Source organism: Gallinula chloropus (genome assembly GCF_964237585.1).
Source record: "Gallinula chloropus genome assembly, chromosome: 1".
Classification (NCBI taxonomy): Eukaryota; Metazoa; Chordata; class Aves; order Gruiformes; family Rallidae; genus Gallinula; species Gallinula chloropus.
The window spans coordinates 185,042,605-185,049,451 of record NC_140085.1 but is presented as its reverse complement, the minus strand read 5'-3'; positions in this window follow the sequence as shown (position 1 = coordinate 185,049,451).

The following is a 6,847-nucleotide window of genomic DNA, read 5'->3' as shown; positions in this document are numbered from 1 at the left end:
CTATTGTAACTACTCAAAGGAAACAGCAGAAGTGATGCGGTGTTGCTGTAAACTGCTCTGAAATAAAGAGGGGGAAAAAACGCTTTGTGGGCCACAACCATAATCAAGCTGGATGATTTAATGGGTCCTTTCAATTTCTAGCTTTCCTAGCTGTGTATTTTTCAATGGCTTTTGCAGATACTTCTTCAGAGTCACACACTGACAGGTGAAATTCAAATAATCCTAATCTCAGTCTAATGAGTGACACACTGCAGAGAGGAAACGAAGCTCTGGAAAGGAAAATAAATCATCAGGATGAAAGAAAAAAAGCCTGCATGGGAGAACATTCTCAATCAAGACAGTCACCTTGCATTTTAATTTGTGCACATCAGCCCGATCCAGGCAAAAGCAGAGTGGTTCACGAGACAGGGTGCCGTCAGGAGGCACAGGAGACCCAACTTCTGTCCCTGCCATTGCCAGGCATGTCAGCAAATGGCAGCATTAATCTGCTCCTCTGTCTCCCACCCCATCCCTCCTGCTCTGTGTTTATAGCACAGACCTTTCAGGACAGGGAGTCTTTCTAATCAAGCCCGCGGATGGAGCCCAGCGCCAGAGCCCTTGGGTGTTGCGGTAATGCCGATCATTCGTCAGACCAAAGACTCCTTCCCTGTCTCACCCTTCCCTCTGTGTTATCTTGGCTCCCTTGGGAAAAGACTCCGGCGTGCAGCACGGGCAACACCCAGGCTGGAACTGGAGTATTTGAATCGGTACCAAAACTAACTTCCAGTCAGTGAGATCAGGTAGCTCTGGAAGCCTAGCCTGAGGCTACTTCACCCTGGGCTCACTGCCTTGCTGCGGGAGCCTCCCACCTCGCCTACAGCTCCTTTAGGCCACTGGCTGCCATAGAGGCCTTCCTCCGAACAGCGCTCCGATTAAAGTGCCTCCATGAAGCCTCCCTGAGCTTTTGCACCTTTGCTAACTCAGCTCTAATAGCAGCTTTGAATGCAAGAATTGCAGCTGGTGTAGTATCCACCCCTCTCCTCCTCCCTTTCCCCACAGGTCCGTTCCTCTTCCCCCACTCAATTTTCCCTCCTTTCACCTCTCCCCAGTTTTGGCCAGGCCTCATGCTGACACCTGAGCTCGGTTCAGACTTCTCCCCTCTCCTCTCAGTCTTCCCTAAGCCAACTTCTTTCTAGATTTCTTCTCCTTTTTAGGTCTTCAAAGCTCTCCACATCTTTGCCTCCTGCCCCCTGCTCTATTCTATTAGTTTTTCACTTTTCATACTCACATAAAATTTTGCCTTTCTAGGCAGACAGAACATCTAAAATACTCTCTACCCTATTCAGATCCTCTACCTCAAGTTCATTAACTTAATGAGATGAAAAATGATGGAACAGAAAAGGCTATCAGACTTTGAATAATTGGGTTTCTTAATTTATTGCTCTCGTGGACAAGCATGGACTAAGGCTCTATTGTGTGAGACGCTGTAGAAGCACAGCAACATAAAAAGATGCTTTCTTCTTCCAAGAGACAGTGTAATGGGCTGACTGGAAATGGAAGACTTCCTCTCCAAAGCAGACTGGAAATGACAGATGAGGAGGGGATATGCCATAAAACACCTTGGAAATGGAGACCAAGAGGCTTGTGCATAACACAAATGAAGTTTTCCTGTGTCAAGTCCGTGCTCTGCAACAGATTTCCTGCGTGGTCTTGGTCACATCACTTAGTTTTCCTGTGTCATAGCTCTCCCCTGGAAATAGTGCTTCACTATCTGGTAGGGGTATTACAAGAACAAATCCAAACTGTGAGGCTTACAGGCACCACAGTGGCAGGAACCAAACCAAATGAAATTTACAATTTTATTTGCAATATTATTTTTTCAAATAAAGACATGACAGAATAGGTTATATTTACTATTAAAGCTACATACATTAATCTATTCAAATAATGTCGCTACAAATAGATTCTCTACATCATTAAAATCATCAAGTATTTTGGTTTTATTAACAACAGAATAATCCCAAGACCAAAACAACAAGCCACAAACCAACTGGATTTGTGACTCCTGGTACTATTTTTTCCAAGAGACCACAGAACAGACAAGAGACTTCACAAACCAGCCACCTCTTCGGAGCACTGTCACCTGCTGATTTAGCACCACTAACCAGTTTCCAGCTCCAGCAGCTGCAGCAGCATCGCATCCAGCAGCTACTCCCCCTTCAAAAGGGGGATGAGAGGCAAACAAGCCCTGCAGTTAAGAAAGGGCCATCAGGAATCAATCAGCTACTCCATGGCCAAGCACTGAGTTTAATGAGAACACAAACTCATGACACTCAAAGCCTCTGTGTTCTAGGGCCTCGTTCACCCAAAGGGGAGTGCTATCGATGGATCCCATGTTTCACCCCAGCCACGGGTACCCTCAGTCCCCCTCTCTGTAAATCTCCTGCAAGAGCTGAGCCCTCCTCTGCCCTAGCTCCATCTTCCTTCAGGAGTCAGGAAGAGGCCTGTCCTCGTTCATCTCTCTCCATGTGCTCCCTCCTTGTCCCCCAAACCCCACAGCTTCAGGGGAAGGTGGACCCAGCCACAGTACAGAGAGCCCCGTGACCCAGGGCACACATGAGAGCAAGATGGGAGAAGGAAGAAGTTGGGGGGGGGGTGTCAGGCTGAGGACTGATCCTCTCTGAGTCAGTCTGTCATGTCCTCCCCTCCCCCCCCACCCAGTGCTCCCCAAACAGCAGCATGTACCCCACGCGAACAGACTCAGGGACCCAGTAGGATCTGGAGTGATGCTGTCAGAAAAAAACAAAGTTTTATGTTGCAATTTAAAATAAAACAAGAAAAATGATGCCAGAACATAAAGGGGAAAAAAATCCACTATGAAAAACAGCTTCCGTAATCACTGCCCATTAGTAAACATTTTCCAGTCATATTTGCAACCTGAAATTTGCACAATTCTGATTATGCATGAGAAGCTGGCAGTAAAACAGGCTAGAGACAGAAAAGCCTGGAAGTCCCTAAATCCTCCTTACATTTCACTTGAGGGACACCAGGCAGCACTGACAGCAAAAAGAAATGTGTATCTGCAACATTTCTGCAAATTTAAGATACTTTATCTGTGTGGCAGGAAGGAGATTAATTATTTTCAACCAGAGTTCGCTTATTGCAATGCGGGATTAGGCAGCTATTGAAGTGTTACCACCTGCTGGGAATTTCAGAACTTCTCATATAATCCTCCCTCTTCGACATTAAAAAGGGAGCACCTCAGGTCTACCTCACAATTTATCAAAATCTAATCACTGCTGGCCAGTCGGAGTGGTCAGGGCCAAAAATATGCCACTTCTCAGAAGATACCGAGTTTAGCAGGAGAAATACGTATGTGATGTCTGCCACAGCAGGGGGCTAGAGCTGACATCCTCAAAGGCATCTTTCATTCTTATTTACACATCAGACAATTTCACATTGTTATCAGATAATGGCTTTATTAAAATTATGCATCTAAATTCACTGGGCTGAAACTGACAGCACCAGATTCTCTGTGTGCAAGAAAAAAAAAAAGCGCCAATAATTAGCTGGTAAAGCCTATTTTCATCAACATCTGGGGTCTGATCTCACAAAACCCTGGGATTTCTCAGCTCCTTTTGATACCAACTCAGCAATTCAAGAGCTAGCTGGCCAGCAGCATCCGTCTGGTGAAACCTCAGGGGCTACAGTAGACTGAATTATACGGATGAGATTTACTTTGGAAAAGGTACAGTGAAAATAAGTTTATTAAGCGTAAGGAGATTTGGGAAAGTGCCCAAGCAATAATAAATAATGAATGCAAAGAATTAAATGTATTAGATCACCCCTTATGGCATAAGGGATGGAATGCAGTCATCCGTTCTTTCCCCTCGAGATTTAAAAGTGTGTCCTACATATATAGCGACCACTGTTTCTGGAATTCCCCTTTTAGTGAAGTTTACCTGCAAGATCATAGCATGGGGAACATATATTGCCCAGCTGAAACAATCAGCAACACATCCGAGAAGCAGGTCTGGAATATCATGAAGCATCAGCACGAAGAAGAGACTGGGAAGCTGCCTCCTAGGCTTTACACCGAGTCTGTCCCACCCTCACATGCTTTCGGCTCGTCTAGCGACTGACTGGAAGCAGGACTCGCTAAACACACTAACACCCGCTAAAATTAAGCCGACTTACCACAGGCTCGGAGTGGCAAAACCAGCCAGGTCCCTGACGCGTCAGTGCTGTGCTACCTGCACCGCCGGAGTGCGACAACAGCCCGGCTCCCGGGCGGGACGGTCCCTGCCTCGCGGGGAGAGGCGATCCCAGGGAAAACGCAGGCGGGGGACAAGTACAAAACCAGAGCCCGAGGTCACACGCGTGTTTCCAAAAGCCTGGGTAACCAGCGCTGCGGCGATCACGGCACCGTCCTGTCACCAACCCTCGTAGGCGACCCCAGCCTGTGCCCACCGCGGTCCGCGCCGCTAGACGCCACCCAGCCCACTGCGAGCCTGAGGCTGCCCGGGGCTCCCCCACGCCTGGAGCCCCTCGTCACCCGCGGCGAGGAGAGGCGAGGCAACCGCCGCCGCGGGGTGACCCACCCGCGTCCCCGCGGACGGTGCCTCGGCGACGCCCGGGACTCCCCTGGCCCCCGCGCCCGGAGAACCTGCGGCCGAGCCGCGGGGCAGCGGACGCGGTTCCCACTCCGCCTGGCCCGCGCTCACCTCCACGCCGCTGCCCTGCGCGGGCGAAGCGGCCGCCGCAACCGGCGCCGCCGGCGGGACGGGTTCGCGGGGACGAGGCTGAAGCGTGATCCTTCCCGCGGAGGAACCGGCGCCGGAGCTGCCCCTCAGCGGCGGGCGGGCGCTCACTCACCTCCGGCAGCGGCAGCGCCCGACCCGGCCGGCGGCGGGGGGAGGGTTAAATGGCGGCGCGGCGCGGCTGTCAGGGCGGCTGTCAGCGGGGCGCGGGGCGGCGGCGGGCGCCGTGCGAGGGAAGCCCGCGCCCCTGGCGGCGAGGCGCGGCGAGGCGAGGCTCTGCCCTGCCCAGCCCTGCCTTGCCCCGCCGAGGCCGCGCCGCCCTCACACGCCCCGCCGCCGGGGCGTGGCGGCCCCTGTGGGAGATGGCCCTCCGGGCAGGACGCGGCCACAGCAGCCCGCAGAGGGAGGGAGAGAAGCCCAGGCATCGTTCCCGCTGTGCGCCCCGGGCTCAGTCGCCGGCGGCCAACCCCGGTGAGGGCTCTGCCGGATCCCGGCGGGCTCCCGGTGCGGTGCGGTTTGTATTGCCCCAGGGTGAGTGGTCATGGTCTTCCGTCGTGAAGAAGCTGGGGAGTGGCGGTGTGAGGTTGAGGAGACCCTCGGAGGCAGGCCAGGCTTTCAGAGCTGCCCAGACTGCCGTTTCTCCACAGGTGCGTGGCTGCCCCCACCTCTTGCCCCTCTCCTCGAGCTTCCTTCTTGGTTGGCAGCCAGTCCTCGCCACAAGAGCAGGCCCCTCTTGCTGGGCGTTGGTGAAGGCATCCATCCCTTAGAGCCGCTTGTCACTGCACGGGGAAGAGAACAGCCAGAGCGGGGGCCAATTTCTAGTCAACTTACAGCAGTGAAGAAAGGGCATCAAATAGTCGCTTCAGTGGGGAAGAGCAGTTCAGAGTCCTTAATGTGCCCATCTGCAGCCAAAGTTTGTGTATGCATGTGTATTTGTCATGCCTGGTGTTGATGGATTATATTCAAGGACTGCTGAGCCTGGGTAAAACTATACTCTGGCAGAGAGATTTCTTTAAAAGAAAAGTTTCCATCTGTTTTTGTGCAGCAGACTCATCCATTTACCTCAGCCCACGATTAAGTTTATTTCCCTGTTGTGGAGTCTGTGATTTAAATACATGCCGATGGATACACCCACAAAGCTACGAAAGGATTTGAAGGGGCATTTGAATCGTCTGGCATTACACGTAGGGAATCTTCCTGCTCTCCCTAAGTCAGTTACAGCGAGCGTGGGCACAACATAAAGGGCCAAGAGGAAGTAATCACCATCTTCTGGTGTCCAAAATTAAAACTGAACTAAAACGTTGCTCCTAGCTAATTTGCATCATCGATATGATTGTAGGTCACGGAGCTCCAGCAGCTGATGAGGGTTTCCACTCGAGCCCGGACCTGCCGTCATCACCAGCCTTCCCGCTTTCACTCGGCTCTGATCAGCCTGCGCTAAAACCCTTTTCCATATGCTGGCTGGGGTGTGCGGTGGGTACCGCTTCGCAGGCACACTGCCATCTGCAGTACTGTCACAAACCTTCCGGAGAGCAGGATAAACACTTGCTGGGGAGCTCGGACAGTATTCTGGACTGCCAAGAGTGAAGTAAGTATTTATCATACAGATTTTCCAGGCTGTATTTTAAGTGTCTGGAGTTGGACAATCCAAATTCCTAATACACTCCTGTTTTGTTTTAATAGAGATGTGTACAGTTTTTTTGACTCCACTGAGTTTTTGGCTGTCCGTAGGATTTTGTTTGACCTTTTGGAGAAGGGGGTACACACGTGTGTCTGTGTGTGTTTGTGTGTCTGTGTTTGTGTGTCCAATCTAATAAGTGAAGGTCACTGTGTTTTGCCAGCAGACAGCTGCAGCCATGTGGTCTGTTCCATGCCTCATGGTACTGTAGCTCAACCCTTCCTTTGAACACTGAGGAGCTTCCCATGCCCGGCCTTGGTCCGCGTGACTCGTCTGGCAGCAAGGATTCTGCTCCAGGCAGTGCCACCGTACAGGTGCTGTGGCACACAGGTACACAGTCATGCCAGAAGCTCCTTCCACATCGATTGCATAAGGTACCAGCTGACACAAGTGGAGGCACTGGGCTTGGTTTGAACGAAACAGGTAGTGT